At 46.3% G+C, this 22,318-nt stretch overlaps 1 long non-coding RNA gene across 2 annotated transcripts; it reads left to right on the forward strand.

The window, feature by feature from the left end:
• The first annotated feature begins 585 nt into the window (after window positions 1-585).
• LOC135306526 (uncharacterized) lies at window positions 586-21,753 on the forward strand. 2 transcript variants are annotated; one of them, XR_010367331.1, is made up of 6 exons: window positions 586-4,338; window positions 5,148-5,305; window positions 6,093-6,285; window positions 6,960-7,126; window positions 9,679-10,009; window positions 21,053-21,753. It is a non-coding gene; the product is annotated as an uncharacterized LOC135306526 (long non-coding RNA). The 2 variants fall into 2 exon arrangements; XR_010367332.1 differs by lacking the exon at window positions 21,053-21,753 and adding an exon at window positions 11,528-11,824.
• The last annotated feature ends 565 nt before the right edge of the window (window positions 21,754-22,318 follow it).

Consider the following 22,318-nt stretch of genomic DNA (forward strand, 5'->3'; position numbering starts at 1 on the left):
AAAGGAATGACCTCATTACTACGGACACTAACAGTTCCCAGGGGAACACCAGGAGACTGCTGCCTGCACTTTTAATATTCACTTTACAAACAAATGGGAAACCTTGAAAGAATTTTGGTGTTGTTCTTGGCAAGTTTTTACAATGCTGTGTCCTTATAAAAATCATTTAAGAATTTATGTAGTATGAGTTTACTTTTCATCTGCTGCTTTTCATTCATTGCTATAAATCTCCTCCCTCTCACTGCCTGAGTTCCTGTGGGAAAGCCCAGAATGCCCACGAAGCAAGGTGCTGGACACGCCAGCAGGTTCAGCAGGAGGCACTGTTAAGCTTGGCTCTGACTGATGAGAGACAGAGGACCCATTTCTGGAGGAGATGCTCAAAAACTCTGTCTGGACCTGGGCCAAAGAGAGCAAGCCAAGTCCTATCAGGAGGGTGAAGGGCAGGAGAAGCTTTGAGTTGGCTGCAGAACGGGGGCAGGGGTGCAGAGGGGAGAGCTGGGTCGCTGGAATCTGTGAGGACCCTGACTGTGACAGCCCTGCAGGCAGCCTGGTGTGCAGCAGTGTGGGGATGCAGGGTGGGCCAGTTCAGAGCTCTGCCCCTCTCAGCTTCTCCTGGCAGGAGTTATCAGATGCAATAATGCCAGGAAAGCTAGAGTGGAACAAATCTGTGTCTCTTCCAAGACTCTGTGAAGGAATCAGAGAGAAAATGCTGCTGCAAACCGAAAGAATACTTGCAAAGTGAGAGGCTGTTCAGTCAGCCAAATATCTCTGCAAATTACATGAGTGGTTTCTTTTCACAGGCTAGGCTTTCTCCTCAAGTTACCACAGTCTGAGTGACCAGAAATCTTCCCCGATGTTTTCTTGGTGTTACATTTGCTGTGTGGCACCTGAGGGAGGTTTGCAGAAATGGTTTCATTAGTGGGGGAAAATACTCTGCACTGGAAATAAGCCCTTACAGCTGATGCCTCAAGCTATTCAGTAGCTGTCCAGAAACTCTTACCCACACTTATCTGGTGTGCAGCCTGTGTAGCCCTTCCCCTCCTGACACGTGCCCACAGTTATGTGCAGTCAGGCACACATCAACACATGAAAATGCTAATAAGCATACACATATGTAATTTAACTCCTATTTGCCTATTCACACATACCATGCCTCTGTGCATGTCAGTATGTTCCTCTTTTCTTGTTTCCATTTACTCATACAGAGCAGTCCATCCCTGGTGCAGATTTGCTTCCAATTCTGACAGTCATGTAAAACACAACTTTATGTTTTTGGTTCATCCTCTGTACAGCCAGCCCTGACACCAAACTGTGGGAAAAGCAGCTCATATTTGAATATCCTAACTGTAATTCATACTTTATCTGGTTCTCTAGACATTTGCTTAGCATCTCTTCATGCCTTCAGACTCTGTCTGATCTCAGATTTCCTGACTACTGCTGCAAGGCAGAAGGCAGATACCTGCTGCTCCTCGAGGCATTCTAGTGGAAGGATGAAGCCCAGAAGAGGAAAATGTAATGATGGTAAGTAGGTTGTGGGAATGACACCATTCATTGGTACTCTAGGTATCAAAGTACTCACTAACGGGCAATTTACAAGAGACACTTTTGAGCCATTTTGAAGGAAATCACTGGCTGCTGTGAGCAGGAGAGTGCAGGCGGCTTCGTGCAAGCGTCAGCTGTCGCCCAGGAGCTGCGCAAGAAATACAAGTGGATCTTTCCATTTCCACACTCCTCTGTGGGTGTCTGGGAGCAGGAGTTTATCCTTTGCAGAATCCTACTCATTGCCCATGTCATGTGGGCTCACCAAGGCCACACAGAAGTTTAAGCCAACTGTCTTCTAAAGCCAGGCAAAGGGGAGGACTCTTTCCTTATTCCAGCTGAGTATATAAAATAGGCATGCAGATCTAGTATTTTATTTTCCTTATCTTCCTCAGAGCAAACAATATAAATCACTGAAATACTGTTTTGCAAAGGTCCTAAGCATTTCCATAAAGTTGTACTTGACTAGGGTTTTCTCTTCATTTGTTCTGGCATGTTAACTTATTCTGATTAGTTGTTATGGTAAGTTTCATCTAAACACTAACAGAAATTTGAAGATTTTTATTAAAGAGGAAGGTACTTCAAAGTGCAAATGCCCATCTGTGCACATGCCCACACATTTGTAAATAATCCCACATATGCTGGTGGCCATTTTGCCTTTGGTGGGACATACCAGCACAGCTCAACCTCTAGGTTCACTTTAGTGCTAGCAAGTGAAAAGTAGGAGCATGAACTTCCATAGACCATCCTCATCAACTTCACTTGTTCCCAGACAGACTTGTACATGCATATCTTTATAGCACCTTCCAGTTCATAAAGGCATCTACAGGTAAGCTGGAGACAGGCTTTACTTTTTCCAAGAGCATGTAGTGGTAGGACAAGGGGTACAGCTTCGTACCAAAAGAAGTCAGGTTTGGATTATATGGCAGGAAAAGAATTTTACTGCGGGGATGGTGAGACAGTGGCATGGGTTGCCCAGAGAAGTTGTGGATGCTCCATCCCTGGGAGTGTTCAAGGCCAGGGTGGATGGGGCTTTGAGCAGCCTGGACTAGTGGAAGGTGTCCTTGCCCATGGCAGGAGGGTTGGAACTGGATGATCTTTAAGGTCCCTCCCAGCCAAAGTAGTCTGTGATCAAACCTGAGCGAAGATTCAGCTCAGCAGCGAATTAAAACCCAGTGAAGTGTGTGCCCAGAATTGCAAGTGCAAGTGGTCATACAAATGCTGGACCACAAAGAAGGATGACTTGTAACTAGTGGTTCAAAGAGAACTAGCAGGAAATCTGGGGTCACTGCCTGGCTCTGCCACAGATTTCCTTTATGTCCTTGCCTCGTTCACTTTAGCAGTTCTCCAGATAAAGGAGACAATAGTACCTCCCTAATGGTCTTGGGAAGGTCTCTTGAGACTGTGAAGAGGGAGGACTTGAATCTGTGAATATCCTCCTGAGCAAAAGGTATTCCAGATTAGAACTGCCTAGGTCTGCTGCTGCTCCCCAAAGTAATTATATCAAATATCTGGAGAAATAATAAAATGTTTTCCCATTTGTGGTTGGAGGACATACTTTGTTCAATAACCTGGAATGCAAACTTTGGTTATAGTTTTGAGCCCTTGTTTCCTGGTGTGTTTATTCTTTGGGGTTGTTTTGGGCTTGGTTTTTTCCTTGTTTTTTTAATGTGGGTGTTTGGGGTTTTTTTGGGGGTTTTTTGCTTCAGTTTGGGTAGGGTTGGGTTTTTAAAAATTATTTTTGGTCATTGAAGTCAAATTCAAAGTGCTTACCCCCTCCTTGTTTTAAATCAAGAAAGTGGTCTTTTACAAAATAGTTAAGAACTCATTCAAATTTTCGTCTGGATCATTTTTGTGTCTTTCTTCCTCTAACTGAAAGTTTGCAGTGCAGCCACACACCTGGCAGAAGTTCTTTAGTTCTGTCAGCTGCAATTTTCCCGGAAAATCTCCTTGCTGGATAACTTCTGATGAGGCTGCAGGAAAGGACAGGTTTGTTTAGCTGTCTGCATTGGAGTGGAATATTGCCCTCTTCCTGCACCTGCCTGCTGGCTTTAGAAGTGTGGGACACTGAATAACCCAGCAGAGAGGTATCACCTGCAAGCAAGGAGGTAAGAGCATGTCCCCTTGGTGAGATGCTGGTATTCTCTGGATAGATCTTCTGCCTTTCCAGGTGGGACAGAGTGGCCTCTTTAACCCCATCACTGGATCAGCGTTCCCAAACTACACCAGTGTGACCATCCCACTTGGATTAAGCAAGTAGCTCCTGGCTTCTGACTCCACAATCCAGCCTTGGGTATCCCTCTCAGGCTGATGCACCCCCCTCTTCCTCCCTCTCCCCTGAAGCCCCCTGCTTGTGGGCTCCTTGATATTTTCCAGTCCTTCCCTAATGAGCACTGCAGAATTACAGCTAATTAAGGATGTAAATGATGCTGGAGAGGGAGAGAGGGGGAGAGGATGGGAAGGGGCGGAGGGGGGAGGGCAGCTACTTGCTGTGTGCAACTCTGCACTAAAGTGTCTCCTACCTCAGCAGAAAAGTTATCACGGGAGACAATGTCAACTTTACAGAGGGGGAGGGCCCTTCACATGGCTCCATCCCCGCCTGCAACAGCCGCGCCTCTCTTTTAGTGTCAGCGCTGCAGATGCTGATGTCCTTCCTCCTCCTCCCAAATGCTGCTTTGTCAGCCAAAGCTGTCAAAGAGCCCTGGTCTCCCTCTCTGATATGTGCCCCTGCCCACACCTGTGTGTTGCCTGAGAGGTGAAGGGCTCACAAGAAGATCTCAAAACCTGCTGGTGCTCTGGGTGAGCGACCTGTTGTGCTCCTCTTGCTTGCAAAGGGATTTTGTTCCTCTGGTGTGGGGCAGGCCCACCTCCACATTCAGAAGGTCAGAAAGGACACCGGTGCTCAGGGGGAGGGTGGATTTTGGCCATTTCTCCCTGGCACTGGGGCACTTGCCTCTCTGGCCTGCCAGTGCTGGCCCTCAGCCCCTGCTCCCCAGGGGAGGATTAGGGCAAAGTCCCTTGTCTCTGCAACAGTGGCCAAGGACTGGGACAATGTGTGCGGGGTGGCAGCTCCAGCCAGGCGACCCTGAGATGCGTGGTTGCTCACACATGTGAGCTGGTCTGGTTTGCTTTAGGAACTGCTCCTAAAGGGAGCAGCAGGGGCACTGGAGGAATGCAGGGTTCATCCAGCAAGGGGCTGCAAACCCTCCATCCCACCACCAGCCCTGGCTGGCAGCTCCTGCCCGCACCAGGGAGCCAGGAGTCAGCCGGCTGGCAGCCCTGCTTTGGGGGGTGATGATTCTGCTGGCGACGAGCAGCTGTTTGAACCCATTCCAGTCTTGCTGGGTCCTCCCGAGCGCGTTTCCAAGCACTCGGGGTCCCTGTTGGCGTATTTCTCTGCACATTGCCCAGATCAATGAATTGCGAAGGGATGCCTGCCCTGGCACCCCAGCCAGTCCGTCTGTCTGTCCCCTGCCCGGCTGAAGTAGGGCGCACGCCCCGGGTCAAGGGGACATGGCATTGGGTGGCAACGACGGCAGTGGCGGTTTTTGTTGTTGTTTCCCCAGAACGCTGTGCAATATATTCCGATTTTTTTTCTTGTCATTAAGCCAGTGCCTCGGAGATGATGATGTAGTCCCTATGTGGGCCGCAGAAAGCACTTCGAGCCGTGCTGGAGTCGTGCTGGGTGGCTCTGATAGCAGAGCTAATGGGAGCGAATGGGATGCAACGAACTGTTCTAATGACACCAGCCAGGGAAGAGACAACAGTAAGAATAAATAAATGTTAACTATTTTCCTCTTCCAGACATTTGCATCTATTGCCATTAAGTTCATTTAAATAAGAGAGAGAGCGAGAAAGAAGGGGAAACTTACTACTACTCTTAATAACCAGTGTCTAAAAATAAATTAGGATGCTGGGATGCACTTAAGGCATTTTAAAAATAAGTCTGATTTTTCCCCCCTTTCCTCTTTTTTTTTTGAAGTGTTGGAGGGTTTTAATTTGGGCCAAGTAATTTTGGTGCAAACGCTTGGGCGCCTTTCGTTGGGAAATTGGGAGGAATGCAAACAAGATTTCACTTCATTAAACAGGGGCAAACAGTAGAGAAATTGCACTTACTTATGGAAATGACTTTTAAACATGAACAGCATTTACTTGCATTGCCTTGTGCTGAATTTTTTTTTAAAAAGATTATACATGTGAATAATTCACTGCAGGCCAATTAGATGATGATTTCATTTTTAACCTCCCTTCCTTGCCATCTTGCTGGTTGTCCCTTTCATTACAATTTCCACCCTCTTCCTTCCCTTCAATAAATTAATAAAGATCAAATAATCCCTTTTCCTGCAGTACCATGAGATAGCTTCTTGGAAAGGGTGTAAGGTGAGAAATTGGACAATCCCCATCTCTACTAACTGCCCTGGGATATGGCAGGAATAACTCCATGGGATTTCTACAAGCAGAGTTGCACCCATGTGTTCAAGAATAAGGAATGGGAGGACAGGAATGAAATGGGGAGATGGTGAAGAAAAGATCTTCGTGTTCTTTGCATGCAGAATCAGGTGCTGGAGAGAGGCTGAGCAAGCAGGACTCACCCTCTGTGAGGCTCCACTCACATGATGCTGACAGGATCACGCTGCTGTGTCCTGGCTCTGGCCAAACTAAAAGCAGCACTCGGGTGACTCTGTGACATTGCTGTGGATGGAGTGATGCCCTGAAACTCTTCAGCATCCCTGGGCCTGGATACAGGTAACAAAGATGTGGGGCCACTGCTGAAACAAGGGAAGAATGGGCTGTAAGAGGAAGCCAGAGGAGGGTGATGCTGACTTTTGCCAGAGGCCTGTTGTAGGTCGACCTTACAGCAAGTGGACAGAGAGAGAGTTCTCCACAGGCCCTCACTGTTTTTCTGTATTCTACAGATGATAGAGATTCTTGCTGTTATTCACATGTGGCTCTCAGGGATTTTCCCAGCTCACTGTGGAAAGCAGTCTGTGGGGTTTCATGCCAGCAGGGGCTGGGCACAAAACTTTCAGGGTGCTGGGAAGAAGGAGCTCCAGAAGACACTGGCTCGCTCTGGTCCCTAGTTTTCTGCTTCTGCATTTCATCAGATGCCTGCCAGCTTAAAGGGGCATTGGCAGACTCTGTCCATGCAAATCCCAGTCATGCTTATAGAAAGGCAACACCTGTACTCAAAGTAGTTTTTTTCCAAATATTTACCCCTGGAACTCTTTTCAATAATTAAATTATGAAATATAGAGTCTAAAAACCTCTAAAAACATAATAACAAAATACATAATTATTTCTATGTAAAAAATCAGTCGATCTGCCTGTTTAGTTTTTTATGTGACTTTTACCTGTATATGAAATTGCTATCTTCCTTTCATCTGCCCAAAAATGAAGGAGAAACTCTGTTGCCTTTCCAGTGAAACTTCCAGTGCCCTGTCATTGCAAGGGCAAAGGTAAATTGGAATATCTTCCCTCTTTGCATCACCCACCTTTCTTCTTTGCTAAGAAAGAGGTTTTTCCCTGATGCCAACGGAGACACACTGCAGAAGAGCCACTGCTGATGGGATGTGTTCCAGCCTGTGGGGTGAGTGCCTGTCCTGTCTTCTCCCTACAGGTGGTGAAACAGAGGCATGGAGCAGGTAGGACACCTGTTTACTCCTGTATGCTCTGGCCAAGCATAGGCAGTAGTGTGACAGCTGGGACCCTGGTCAGAAGTAGGACTGTCTATAATTTCATTTCTTCTGCAGCTCTCACTTAAAAATTTATTTTATGGAAAAATATTTTTCTGGGAAACTCTCCTCCACATTGCTGGTAGTTGTCACAGCACTGTGTCACCACTTTCTTCACCCCTCTCTCTGAAGCCATCACTATCTTCCTTCAGGAGCTCTTATCTTGCACTGTCCCAGCCTGATCCCTCCAAACTGCTTCCCACGGTGTTTCATTCTCATTTTGTCAGTGTGTTCTTTCTCACCAGATCAGATTCCCAGCCTTTCTGTGCTTCAGTGTTTTTATGGCTCTTCACTGGTTACAGTTTTATTGGGAAAGAGGTGGCTGCAAGCAATGACCTGTGATTTCCAGGGAAGGGGAGAGCAAGGAAACTTCAAGCAGCATGGCCTCCCACTGGGAGCTGTCCCTTTTAGAGCCCTTGTGTCAATTATGACTTCCCCACTCTATTTGTTTACCCTGGGGAAGCCCAGCATGCTCCCTTCAGGGCTTGAGGCAGCCAAATTCCCTGTCCCAGCAATAGCACAAAAGTCTTTCAGCCGAGGCTCAGGAGCTTTGCAGTGCCTATTTCTGAGTCAACCTACAGCATCGGGACCTAAGCTCCATGGAACAGGTTCCCTAAGGAAAAGGTGTTCACTTTCACTCTGGCATCTCTGTTGTATCTGGCATCCTCCAGCTGGGGCTGAGGAACACAGAGAGCAGTGAGCCCACACTACCACAGCCACTGATGCCTTAGCTCTGTCACTGATGCTGCTGGCTTTAGTGTAGAGTACAGGACATTTTCTGGCTGCTCCTGACAACTATTCCAAACAAACTCCAACACAGACTCTTTTATGCTGGAATATCCATGCTTGGAGTCATTCAGAGACATCCTCCTGAGAATCTTTGTGGAGAGATAAGCCCAGAAACACCAGCTATGAAGCAGCATTTTTTGTGTTCAGCTCTCTCTATAGGAGAGGTACTTCCACCTGCCACACACCTCTGGAATTCAGGGATAGGACCCTTTGGGCTGTTGGGTGCCTCTGTTGACCTCAGCAGGTTTATCACTGGGAACAAGTTTAGCTCCATGCACTCATTAACCTGCTTCCCCTGAAGGACCTTTGAGGCTGAGGGCTATGTGGGGTGGGCACTCACATCAGCCCTTCTCCTTGGGCACCCTCTTGCTGATCTGCTTGGTTCCTTGGAACCAGGAAATGGTTGTGAGTCCTGACCATCCCCGTGTCCACGAGAGCCATGGAGGTCATCTGCTGGGAGGGCAAGGCAAGGCAAAGCAAACATCCTCTGTGCAGTTAAGAGGTGTTGGGCTGAGGAGGACTTCAGATGTGTCTGAGTCTGAAAAGAGCTGTGTTCCTTTCTTCAGCCTCTAGTGACAGAGACTATCTCTGGGCAGCGAATCAACAACCTCAGGAAGGGGTGAGCAAGCGTCAGGCACCATTACTGACATTCTTGCTGACACCCTCTCTTCAGAGAGCACATCCCTGGGGGCTGGGCTCCCTCAGCAAGGGTCAGAGAAGATGCTGGACTGAGACCCCCCAACAGGATTTCTACCCACAGCTGCAACTCTTGAGATCCCATTTGTAGAGCCCTTGTATCCCATATGGACTCTACAGAGAATTAGCAGTTGCAGAGTGCTGATGGCACTGGAGAGCTGCTGGTCATGCTGTCAAATACCATCAGAGCTTGAAAACAATGTCAGCAGCATCCCCTGGGTGTTATATACCTATTTTCTAAGGCCAGCAGATGTTAGTCTTGAAGCAGGGTGAGCACATCCACTTCACCCCATCATTGGTGGAAACCATACTATTAAGGACTGGCCAAAACATGACATTTTCCACAGTGAACTTCAATTGATGTTCAGTTTGGGCAGAGCAGGGATAGTTTTCTCTCACCAATATTTCTATGAGAGTATATTTTTGATAGCAGATAAAAAAATCCTTCCATTTAAGGGGGGAAAAAAACCCCAAAAACCCCTTTTATTTAGCTTTTAAAAGAATTTGAAATATTGGTAGGTAAGAAAAAAATGAATCTGGACATCTTTTCCAATTTATTGTGTTCAAAATATAAATGCAGAGTATGTTTCTGGAAATTATCTTCAATTTGAGAAAAAACTGCAGGGCCTACAAGGCTTTGTAATAATAGAAGAAACATTTAGAGAAAAGAAGAAAAGAAAATGGCAGTGTTTCTGAAAGAGTTTTGGAAGGAAACATGGCAAGTATAAATTGGAAAATGTAGAAATACTCCCTACCTTTCAGTTCTTAAAGTCTAAGGAAACTTTGGATATTAGTGACTCTGCTTTATAGATATGATGATGCCGTACTGGTACTGTGCTCTCATTGAGTGTATCAATTCACATTAGAGGAGTCCACAGACTTTTACAAATGTATTTTCTTCTCCTTCTTCTCCTCCTTCCAGAATACAGATTGATTTATCTTCTTTGCGTGAGTGTGAGGACACCAAGACACAGAGGTGGGAGTGGTCTTACTCAAGGTCACACTGCACAAATTAGTGGCAAGGGTCACTCCTCAGTTCTATGAGGAACAGCAGAGAAAAATGTTGTCAGCATCCTATGTTGGACTACCACCATGGCACTGTCTTTCAAGTCTGTCCTGTGATCACCAAATACTCTTGCTGTCTCTGACAAGCAGAAGAAACAGAGCTGGTCCAAACTGACTTCTGGTGCAACAGACACTGAAGTCCTTGCAAAAGGAGAGACTTCAGATGTCACTAGCTGAAGATACCCCAGGTAACTGTGAAGATATCACAAACTGAGGCACATGCATATTGTGGCTGTTTTTCCTGGCTTGGGGTCACATGCAAGGAAACAATTGGTGGGAAAGCAAAAGTGAAAAGAACAGTTATTTCTCTGGGGCCCTGACAGAAGGAATAAGAATGTGGGGGCACCTGGGATGGCCATGGAACAAAACCCCTGAAACATCTCTTCACCCATTTGTTCTGCATTTTCCACTCTGTGGGTCCCGCTCCCCTCTTTCCTTACCCTCCCCCAGCTTGCCTGGTGATTCAGGAAGAAGAGGCCAAGGAGAGTAATATTGTGCTGAAGACAGGACTGGAAGGGCAGTAATTTAGACTCAGAGGCTTATAGTATTATTGCCTGCAAAGCCATTCATGGGAAATGATTCCACCCATCCCCATTCCGCTCCCCCCCCAATACCACTCTCCTTGCTCTGCAATAACAATAACAGAAATGCCTTCAGGAGGCTTTTCTACTCAAAATGCAGGCAAAGGAGCACTTTTCTCCACCACCCCTCTTCTTTCCCTTCTCTTCTCCCTGCACTTGCTTGTCCCCCCTGCCTCTAAGCCTAACTGCTGCTCCCTCCCTTCTCCCCTCCCCCCCCACGGGATAAAAAAATAAAAATAATAATAGGGGTAATAAGAGAGGAGGTAATGGAACGTTCTCCAACTGGGCACATGTCAGAAGCCATTATATGTGGTGCAGATTTGCATAATTCAAGAAGCATCAAATTAAATTTGCATAATTCCTTTGATTACACTTGTTATTAAATGTAAGTGACATTGATTTACAAAATGGCCCAATATAAGGTTAATAGCAAATGTCACCTTCCAGCAGGGTGAATAGGGTGCGTGTGTGGTGGTGGTGGTGACGGAGGAGGGGGAGACGGGGGCCTGGGGAGGAAGGCGAGCAGACAATTGATTTCTGCTCCTCTCTCCTCCTTAAAGGGCTCAGGTCTCCTTTGCAGAGGAGCCCTCGGCTCTCAGAGGGCTGCACTGGGCTCTCGCAGGGACGCAGTGTCATCAGGACACCCTGCCAAGTGACACTGGTGCCATGACTCTGCTGCCTCCTGCTCTGCACCGTGTCACAGCGTGGTCACTGAGCCAGTTCCCAGTGAGAGCCAGGCAGGGTGGAAGGAGCAGGGGAAGCCAAAAAGTGTCACTGCCAGGCCCAGGCACGCCTGGTGGGCAGGAAAAGCAGCTTGGATGGCATCTTGCAGGAAGGTCCCATTGAGGCAAGATTTTTAAAAGAGTACGTGAGCTGGTTGTGGGCTGTGTCCAACTGGCAGGACACCCTGTGCATCTGCTGGGACAGCACTGGGAGGGAGTGAGAGCCATGGTAGGAGCAGTGCCTGAAATGCCAGCTCTGATGGCAGAGATTCCATGGTAAAAACACACTTGTGATTACAGCAAGACCTGTAAGTTACATGAAGAGCTGCAGCCATAAGTGAAAGACTCTGTGCCACACATACAGAGCTGCTGGTGATACATGCCCCTCACCTCTGTCCCCCAGCTCAGCCTGGTATGACAGGACTTGGAATCAAACACTACCAGGCTACTCGGGGGGCTGTGACAGGAGTAGTACATCCATTCTGCTAACGTGGGCCTCAGACCATCTTGAACATTTGCCTTGTGAGTAGATTCCATCTCTGAACATCTTTTTGCCTCTCTTCATTCTGTATTTTTCTCCAGAAAGGGCATGTGATTTCATCACTGGTAAGTTGTGTGGGCACCTGAAGACTGTAGTGATAAAATGAAGTCATATGGGTACCAGAACAGGATGAATATCAGACTTCTAGTCACAAGCAGTTTCAAAGACACACAAACCTAGCCATAACCTGGTTTGGTTCTGCAGAAAATATTTTTGCAAATCAAGAGGCTGGCTGAAGGGGGAGCAGGGACCCACAGCTACCTTTTTGGTTAAACTCTCTCACTCAAGGTGAAAAAGGATGCTTATTTTGGTGACTGAGCTTTGTAAACACTGTCTAATAGCATCCAAACAAAAATAGAACTAAATCTCTCTCTGAGCCAACAGTCAGAAGGGTTTTTCAGAATGTTTCAAAAGAAATGGCACTCACTATTTGTAGCAGGAAGGATACGGTGATTGGTGTAAAATTCCAGGTAGCTGCCATTTGCAGCTGATTTTTGAACTCTCATAAGCCCTCTGAAGCTCTAGAAGTTCATGCCCAGAATGAAATCAGTGCACCCATCTTTGAGATCCCAACACAATCACATGAAGCCAGGTCTAATAATCTCGATTATTATCTACTGAATGAGAGACATGAAATGTATTTTACAGGCCTTTGGGCAATCTAAAAGGAAGCTACAGTATTTGAAATGCCCTACACAGTGTCCCACATCAGTTGAAGAGTGTTGCCTTGCTGCATCCCAAGTATCCAATGCTTGCTCCACAGCAGAATTTATTACGACCCTCCTGAACCCAGATTCTCAAAGGTGCCCAGCAATCTGCAGTGGCAAACTTCAGAGAGTTGAAGAAAATATCTTTTTGAGGCTAAGCACATTTATAATGGCTAATGGCTCAGGCCTGGGTTCCATTCCTGACATGAAGAAAGAACATGAAGTGTCTGGATTTGGTGGACAGACTTAAAAGGGTGAATGGAATATGCAGGACCACTGTGCACGCCCCAGATTTCTTGAGAGCATGCAGAAGGTGTCTTTGTGCAGTGTCAAGGGATTGGTCTTTACTTTGAATATTTGTGTCTTCTGAGCAGGTGTTGTGCTTCCCTCTGCAAAGCAGCACTCCCCTGCGGCCTGGTGACAGGTCCCTTAATGCAGAAGACGCAGGTTGTATTCCCAGCCCTGTCAATCCCATGTTCTCTACTGTGTCCCTTCCACACCCGGGCACATCTTGGCTGGTGAGCCTGCAAACTCTTTGGAGCTCTGCTTCAGATCCCTCTCTGTGCTCTCACAGACTGCTCGACACATTGGTTCCCAAGTGTGTGTCCCTTGCTTCCCTTCTGAGGCTGGCAGGGATGTTCGAGCAGGTCCTGCCCCAGACCCTGTCAGGCTGCATCAACCCTTAATGCACCACGTGGAAGCCAGCTGCTGGCAGCACAGGTTTGCAGGGCATTGCAGAGGCTGCTCCTCTACAGGAGCTCTGTTTTGAAACTCGGTGTCAATCACGCTCCCTGGCCATCATGCCCACTCTGACATGGGGATGCTGACTTGGACGAGAAGAGTGAGAGCCTTGTTTTTTACCATGGATTAAGGAGCTGTGAAATTTGCTGCCAGGTTTGGAGGTGCAAGGGATCCCAGCCCAGACATGGCTGGTGCTCACGTGTGCGATTGAATGCTGAGCTATTTTCGTGCCAGCATAAGCCGTAACTCTCCCAGGTCAAAGTTGGCATGGGCAGAGGCAGTTAGCACTGGCAGCTGCTCTTGCTGCTTTGCCAGGGGAGAGGGTCATTTCTTTTCCCTTCCTCTTGCTAGTTTGGCAGCTGCCAGGCTGGTGCAGAGCTCCCCTCGCCGTCAGAAGGATGGGGAGCCGGGCTGGAGCCCCCGGAAGCTGGCAACAGGCACTCAGGCAGCGGTGAGAGAGCCTCTTATTAAGGGTAGCCCTGGCTCTGGCTGACAATTGCTGACATCGTCATATTTAGCACCCGCATGCAGCGAGCCTGAGAGACACTCACGCACTGGGTGAGCCAACTGCAAATTAATCGTCAGTTCATTACTGCTCTGCGCCTTTCATCCTGACAGCAGCCTTTCAAACGTGGATATAATTGGAAGGGTCCATGTGGCAGGAATTTGGTGAGGGCTAGGAGGGAGAGACCTCATCTCCCCCTCTCCTTTCCTCTCTCTCCCTTTCTCAGGCTGAGTTCTGGGAACAAACAGCAAGCTTAGGACAGGCTGATGAAGGAAATTAATCTCTCCTTCCACTGTATCTTGTCCAGGCCCCTACACCCCTTGACACACATTGAGATTTTCATACCAAGAGATCTGTTTGCATCCAGGAGGTTCCCTCAAGTTATCATTGCCCTCAGGTTGCAAACAAAGTGTACAGAGCAGTAGGGTTGCCTGTGAGAACTTGAATATGTGCATCATTGTTATTGCTGGTGGTGCTATGGCTATTACTGTGCTGCTGGGAGGCCCTGTCTACACAGGCACAGTGGAAAGTGAATCTGCAGCCAGGAAGGTTTTACAGGCAAGGGCCAAGGCTGAGGAGCAGAGTTTGGAGAGGGAGTGTGGGACAGAATTTGCTTCTATCATCCTTGAGTATTCATTCTCTGAAAAAAACCACAAACCCTTGGATTTTATTCTTTATGGCATGACATGGAACACCATTCTGTGCCTCAGTTTCCCTGATGGTCAGAGTGCTGTGAATATGCTCATCCTTGTGATGGGAACAGCCACCACCAGGACACTGTGAAGTTATATCTGCCTCTCTAGCGTGCATGGCAGGAGAAGGCTGCTCTGACAAAGCCATGGGGCAGGAAATTACCTCAGGGGTGGACTCCACGGCACTAGGAGTGTGGTATGGGCTTGAGATTTTGTTTGGGTTTTGACTGATATTAGGAAATGGTATTAAAACAAATTGTTGATGCAATCCCAATGTCCTGTTTGCCTCACTTGAAAACAAAGGGAAAGGGTATCTCAAAACTCTGTTTTTTAAATAGGAAGCCATACTTGTGAAGTGATGGAACTGGTGCGGGACAATCAGGGGAAAAGGCTTTCTTTAGAAACCCCTTTAGAAGGAAACAGCATTGGAGTACTTCTGGGAAATTGTTTTCCTCATTTCTACAACTTTTGCTAGTTGATGTGCAGGCATCTTCCCAATGTCCTGTTCTGGTGGGCCCATCCTCTCCAAGCTCCCTCTGCACAAGGGTCCAGTTCTGCCCTGAGGGATGCAACAGCTGAGGGTCTAAGGAGGGGACCCAGTCTCAGAGAGAGGCTGAGGGTCTGTGCTGACCAGGTGCTTATGGAAAAGGACATGGGAAGGGTTAAGCACTTCCAACAACCCATTTTGTGACTTCCTGAGTTGTGTTAATTTGCTTCCCTGAATGGTCTAAAGGATGAGGCTGTGGCGCTTTTCTAGGAGACAGAGGGAGTCATGCCATGGGGGACTCTGGCCCCCCTTCACCGTGTCCCCCCTGCTCCTCCCGTGCAAAAGTTATTGTCGTATTCGGTGGAGTCTCAGGTAGGCAGATGAATGGGAAATGTTCCTCTCCATTACTAGCTGCACTTGACTGGAGTCTCATTACATTACGATGGCGCTTTAGCAGGCGAATGGGCCTTGCGTCTGGGTTCCCAGCACCCCTCATACCTCCCTGATAACGTAAATTACCCTCCGCCTCATTGCCTCAAATGATCAAACATCAAATTGCTAGTAAAAAAAAAAAAAAGAAAAAAAAAGGAAAAAAGAGAGGAAAAAAGAGAGAGAGGAGGGAAAGGAGAAAAGCTGAACAGAACCATGGGTTGAATCTAGATGGTTTGTCAGCAGTAAGAGACGAGTCAGCGCCTCTTAAACACTTGCTAAAGATGAATCCATTGAAGGTTCTGAGCATGGTAATTTTGCTGACAATACGTGTACCTGTAAAACCCAAACAATGCTTTATAATTCCAAATTACACCAGTCAAGACCTGCTACTTCATTCTTTTGATCCAGGGAGGGGGGACACACACTTAACCTGTGTTTCTCCATCAACAGACTTCAGCAAATTCTGAGAGAGACAGAGGTAGAAATATGCACACAGTACAGATTTGTTGTTGATTTTGTGGTTGAACAATGTGCCAAATCCTCTGACCCCCTTTTATCCCTTGCCTCCTGACCCCTGACAAATTTTCCAAGCCAGAAGGATGGGTCCAGGATGAACAAAACAAGAAAGAGGAGAAAAAGAGAGGGAGAGGCAACAGGAGGGGAGGGAACTGAGCAGGTACATGCAGGGCTGGTCGACTCCGTGCAGAAAAATATGGATCTCGGCAGGGTAACGAGGCGCAGTGGGAAGAGGAGGCTATACGTCTTTTCTCAGTATTTAAACGTGTGCTTAATATGGCGCTCAGTGGAATGGTTAATCTGCTAATGCTGGTAGTGTTTGCTGTAGTACTCAGAGAAATGTTTACTGCAGTATTTCATGGGGATTGTGCTCGGGATGGCACAAAAGGAGGAACCGCTCTAGCGTACCAGGAAAATGTTCATTGCAAAATATACTGGAATATTAAGAGGTTTATTTAGTGGCGTACTTAGTATAATATGAAAAGAGTTAAGTACAGGATGTTTTATTAATATTTTTGGGGTGTGGATGAATTTCAGTGCTCAGGAAGGTTATGGAGAAGCAATTCCAGCAAAGGCTGGTTTTATTCATAGATTTATAGATCTTAAGACCATAAAGGATTCTTGGATCAGCTAACCTGACCTTCTGTATAACACAGGTATATACAGTGTGGACATACCTCCTGATTCAGCAAAGCACTTTAAGCACTTGCTTAAATTTAAGTATTTCAGTTGCCCCATGGAAGGCAGAGAAAATAACCCTATTGAATCAATGGGACTATTCATGCTCTTAATGGGAAGTGAGTGTTTAGACATTTGCTGAATTTGGACCACAAGAAGATAATGCAGCTAAATGAGTAATTCATAGCCACCCATTTATTCAACTGCTTATGCTTTCTTTTCTGCTTGTGGATTGCTCTGGAGCCAATCGCCATTTCCTGCAATGTATTCATTGTTTGAAGTCATTCACTGAATAATTTCAGTGAAAACTCTTTCTTGATAGCTTGCTCATAAACAGTTCATTGTGAATACAGGAATATATGCACATACATTTTAAGAATGTGTGAGTGCCCGCACTTGTGTGTGCTTGCATTAAATATGTGAACACCAGTGAGTATATGTGCACAAATGCAGGGTTGGGATCTTCAGCTACAATAAAAGACACAGTTCCCTGACACTGGTGAGGTTGCACTGACTCTGACCACTTCCCGGTTTCAAGTTGCCTTTCTTTTGAGTGGACCTGTAACGTTTCTGACCCCTGGCTGCGGGCAGTGAATTTTGAGGTCCAAATATTTACCCAGAGAATTTTTTAAATGTGTTGTTGTATTTTTCTCCTCTCCTCTATTCATTACACTCTGGTTTGCAACACATCACTTACCGTAAAGCGATTTGCTGGGAATTTTACAGAAAGTGAAATGGAAGAAGGTACAAAATTAGTTGGAGTGAACTCAGTAAATTCTAACTAACCACAGCCTGTGCCAGACCCTTCATTCCCTCTATTTGCTCAACTTGCCATTAATCAGCTTGGAATTATTTTGAATGCACTGCATAGGGATTTTCCAAATCAGCCAGGGCATATCTTCTTCAAACAAGCGTGTTTGCAAACTGCTTGTGGCATAGAGTCTGTCAATTAAGTGACATGGCATGTTTTAAATGGGAACAGAACTGAAGAGCAGGTACTATGAATGAGGCTGGAAGCTTCACTGGTGGAATTGTGTTTGTGCAGTGGCCAGCTCCAGTTCTCATGCAGACCTTACTGAGCATTATGCATTACAACATGGGAATGATTTGTTTCTGGTACAGGATGCCAAAAAGTCACACTGTTTTTTAGGATCCACTTAAATTTTCAGAAAAATCAAAGGAATTACCATTATATTTAGGAATAGAGATGAATTACTATAAATTAAGAACTGAACTTGTAATTTCCTGCATCCAGTTTATTTTTCTATTTTATATTCCCTTCAGCACCAGAGAGGGTTGTGATGGAAACTAGATGTGAGCTGGGCAGTGGCAGCACTGGGACAGTTCATCTCAGTGTGGTTGATATGTGAGATAAGTGAGAGTTTGAGATTTTCCAGCAGTGACATGCAGCGAGCAGGGACACCAAAGACACTGTAGGACACGTGCTGGTGATGCTGCAGAGCTGTTCCACATTCTCCTTTTGGGCTTCCACCAGCTGTGGCATCTGAAATTGCTATGATTCATTTTCTTTCATTTGTCCAACTGAAAGTTAAGAGAGGTTTAGTTTTCCCTGGTTAAACTAAGGTGGGAGTTTTTTGAGATATTCCAGTAAAACAGAAGGACACTGTAATTTTTCCAGCCTCAATGAGATGTGTTTTTACAGACAGCCGCTGTCCTTTCTAGAAAAACAGTTGTGTTTCACAATGGGAAGTTATTTCAACATATAAAATCAATTGTCATGATTCCTCTTCCAAAATATAAAATGAAATATTTTGACTTTTCAAAATTACCTCTTCATTTTCTATTCTTCCCTTGTGGGGGATGATTGGCCAAATTCAGCAAGAGCTAGCACAGCTGAGGCAGCTAAAACACAATTCAATCTGCAGATAAATTTCTTCTGGTGAAGTAAAAAGAGAAACTGCAAGTCCTGATGTTGCTTTCCAAAAAAAGTTTGGTTGGAATGGCTATATCTGAGGTATCTTTAAAACAGAGTGTGTGTCCTTCTGCCAATATTTGCATAGCATTCAAAACAACAGGGAGCATTTGGAGCTGTTTAATACTGAGGGAATAGGTTGCAAGCATGGGAGGGAAGGCGTTTGTATGGGCCCTGGCAGAGGTTTATTTACACTGTGGCTCAGTTGTAGCCCAGTCTGCCTCTATCAATGTAGCTCTCTTTTTAATGAAGAGTTTACAACTTGTACATGCAAAGAGACATTTAGGTGTTGGTTTTGTTTGCCAATAAAGACTGTCCATTAGCTATCTTAATCCTATGTCTGTTCTAACAGGCTGAATCACAAAAACAAAACCTAGGAAAAAAAGAAGGTCCATCTAAAATGCTGTTGTAAATGAAAGAAATCACCTTCTCTTTTTTCTTTTTGATTTCAGACTGAAATAGCTTGTTTTACTCAAGTTTCTCCTTCTGAAAGTTGATGTATTTTTTACTGAAAAAAATGGAAACTGGTGGCAGAGAATTTGCAAAAGGAATAAAACCACTGACTGCTTTCAATATTTTGCACAGAAATTAAAACCATTTAGGAGCTATTCTGGGCTGAGCTTTCAGCAGGTACAGAGATAAGTGGGACTAGTTTTTGCTTATCCTACTCATGAACTTCCCAACATTGTTTTGGATGAAATGCAAAATCAAATTCTGCAAGATGTGATCATTTAGGGTACAGTGGCATATTTTGAAACAGTAGGACTGTTAGCCCCAGCATTTTGGCCAAATTCCAGCCTGGATAATTGCATTCTGCCGGCCTATATTCAAGCCTGCATTTTGAATGGAAAAAAAATCAAAACAGAAAAAGAACCCCCCGCAAAAAAAAGAGTTAACATCTTTTCTCCAAGAAATCCTGCTGTGTGATGACCAATGCTTTTCCACCCTAGAAGCTGCATTTTGGGAAACATTGCCTATATCATCCTACTTCTTTTGCCCATTGGATAAAGACTGCTGTGGAGATGACCAGCCCCTTTGTGGGAATAAAGCAGCAGAGCTGACCACGACGGAGCTGTGGTGCTTTATGCCAGCCCTGTCACAACTGCACAACCTTCACTCTATGAAGCCCAGAGTCCTGTGTAAGGGCTGGGTCCCCTGTGATCTGCTAGCCTCTTTGTCTTCCCAGTAGCCATGGGCTGGGGGTACTGGTGGGCTGGGGGTACTGGGAGGAGGCACATGAGAGGAGAGGGCAGGCTGGCATCAGATGGGAAGAGGGAGGACTCACCAGCGGGCTTGACCCGTGTCTGTAATTTGTAAAGAGCATTTTTACACCAGATCAATGCTTTCCTCAGCATTTTAATGCACCCCATTGGTGTCCTTAAACTCTAATGATGCAGTCTGTGAGAAGCTGCCATTTATTACCCACAGATGGGGTGATAATTATTGACAAGATTGTAACTAATAATTAAACCCATTTGCTCCTTTAAACAAGTTGGTGTGAATTATTTGCAGGGAGTTCTTCAGCAGGCCTGTGGTCACTCCCGCCGCGCGTGGGGTGATGTTGTCCAGGAGCAATCCCACTGCCAGGGAGGAGGGAAGGCTGCTGGCAAAGCTGGGCTGCTCAAACCTGTGGTGGGAGTCCTTCCTCTCACCTTCTGTGGTGCCTGTGCTCCAGGCTGTGTTAGGGAGAGGTGTGTGAGCACCACCATGCTCCTCCCAGTGCCCAGGGCTGCGCCTTCTGAATCCCAGCTCCTTCCAGGAATAGCACTGGGGACTCACACAGGGTCTGCTCAAGGGACTTGGGCTAAATGTGGGGCCATGATGGAAAAATGTATCCATGAGAACTTTTCTGATGCTTTGTCTTTCTCTTCCCGAACATCTTTCACCTGCCCCTTCTGCAAACTGAGGATCAGTTGTTACACATTGCCTGTTGTTAGGTTTATTATTCCTCAGGTCAAAATCCCATCCCCATCCCAAAGATGCTGGAAGGGAAGGAGAAGGATAATTTCTCCACGCTTTTGTTCCTTGGGTGAGCTGAGATTAAAAGAGAACTGTTTGACCCTTTGCAGTACAGTGTGGTGTTCCCATGGTGCTGAGGATCCTCGGTGGGGTGGTGAGTACACGTGAAGGAGGGAGCTGGGGGCTCCCGTGGGACTGTGCAGGGGAACAAGGGGAACTGCCCTGTTCCCCACTGCCACGGGGTACTTCCCAGAAGAAAATGTGAGCATTCCTTCTCTGCAAACCCAGGCGTGGCAGATGTGGGGAGCAGGACTGTGCTGGCCAGCGTGGAGGCCAGTGGGCACAGGCAGGGTGAGCAGAGAGCAGCTCTTGCAGCACCACGCCGCTGGGAAGGCAGCCTGGGGGAGCTGCCTTCCCCTGGTGTACATTTAGAGGGAGGGTGTAAATCTAATCTCAGTGCTAGGGTCCATTAGCATTAGAGGGGAGTACTGTCTTTGCATTCATTCCCTGCTCTCACCTCTGGATGACAGAGTACCCCCCTCCGTTGTCTGCTTTAGCACAGGGAAAAGGCTGCCCATTAATTCTCCAGTGGCGGTGGATAATGCCATCATAAGTCTTAGGTGCCTATGAATTTTGTGAGCATTTTACAGTAATAAATACCCCACACTTGTGCATATAATTAGTTGTGTATCCCTCGGTTGTTCCATCTGCACTATGATCTATCTGTCCTTTTACAGAGGTGGGCCTGGTTCCTCCCCTTGCACTCCTGTTTCAGTATTGGTGTGCCATGACCTAGTGGCTGGGACTCAGGACCTGGCAGAGCCATTTCTGTAAAGGGAAGGAGAGATGCCATTCTGGACTCAGGGATTTATTGCGCTTGAAGTGGAAACCTGAAGTGAGAAGCTGAATGCAAAGCAACCAATTTGTCCCTATTAAGTCCCAGTATGTCTGTGCTGTAAGTGCCATCTCAGACCCCCTTCCCATGCACCAGTTTGTGCAAGCGATGAAAAGACTGTAAAAATGTACATCTACAAAAGTTTATCTGCTTATTTGTCTTCAGTATCTTGTGCCTTCCCCTTCTTAAGTGAAAAAGACTATGGAAAGACTAATAGCTCACATCTACACATTACAGGATTTTGTCTCCCTTTTTAAAAAACTCCACTAAAGCCTCACACCAGCAGAACTTACTGTGCAAAGGTAAGCAATCACCCTGCTGTCTTAAACCTACTGAAGCCTGGATTCAACAGGCGAGAAAGTCAGGCTTTAGGGCTCCAAATACTGGGTCAGAAAGACTGTGGCCACATGACACAAATGCTGATCTGATGTGAAGCTGATCTGCTAATGCAGATCCTTTCAGAGAGTGCTGACAGGTTAACTTCTGACAGACTCAATGTGCATTTGGTGTTATTTGTCTGTGACTCTGACTTTATACCTTAAAATATCGCCTGTCATCACCCTGTAGCTTGCAGAAAGCTGAAATAAAATTGAAGCTGGCACAAAAGCTGTGCAATGTGTGCTCTGGCTAACTTGGTGAGATGTGATGCTGCAAGGATGCCTGACCTAGGGCAGGTCTGTGCAGCTGGCTGACCCCAAACTGTGCACATCTGGCAGCAGCAGCCACAAGAGTGGGGCTGAGGCAGCCTCAGCCCCATCAGAGGATGCTCACAGCATTAACTGTAACCATCAGAAGGGCTATTTACATGCTTAAAGTTAATCACAAGCATAAATCTCTTTAGGATCAAGGCTGCTGAAGAAACTAAGAGAAGACACTGAAGAAGAATATGTCAGCTGGGGCTGTGGTCAAGAGCTCACTGAGACTTAAACATAACATTTGAGCAAATGAGTCCATTTGTTTCAGAGGCATCCTGAACATTGGCGTATAGCAATTCTGTAATGGATCTATTCAACTAGTCCTAAAGCTGAAATATCCTTAACAAATATTTCCTATAATAGCACTTAAAGAGGGAGTGCTAGGACAGAAATTTTAAAACATTATTGCTGAG

Source organism: Passer domesticus, chromosome 8 (genome assembly GCF_036417665.1).
Source record: "Passer domesticus isolate bPasDom1 chromosome 8, bPasDom1.hap1, whole genome shotgun sequence".
Classification (NCBI taxonomy): domain Eukaryota; kingdom Metazoa; phylum Chordata; class Aves; order Passeriformes; family Passeridae; genus Passer; species Passer domesticus.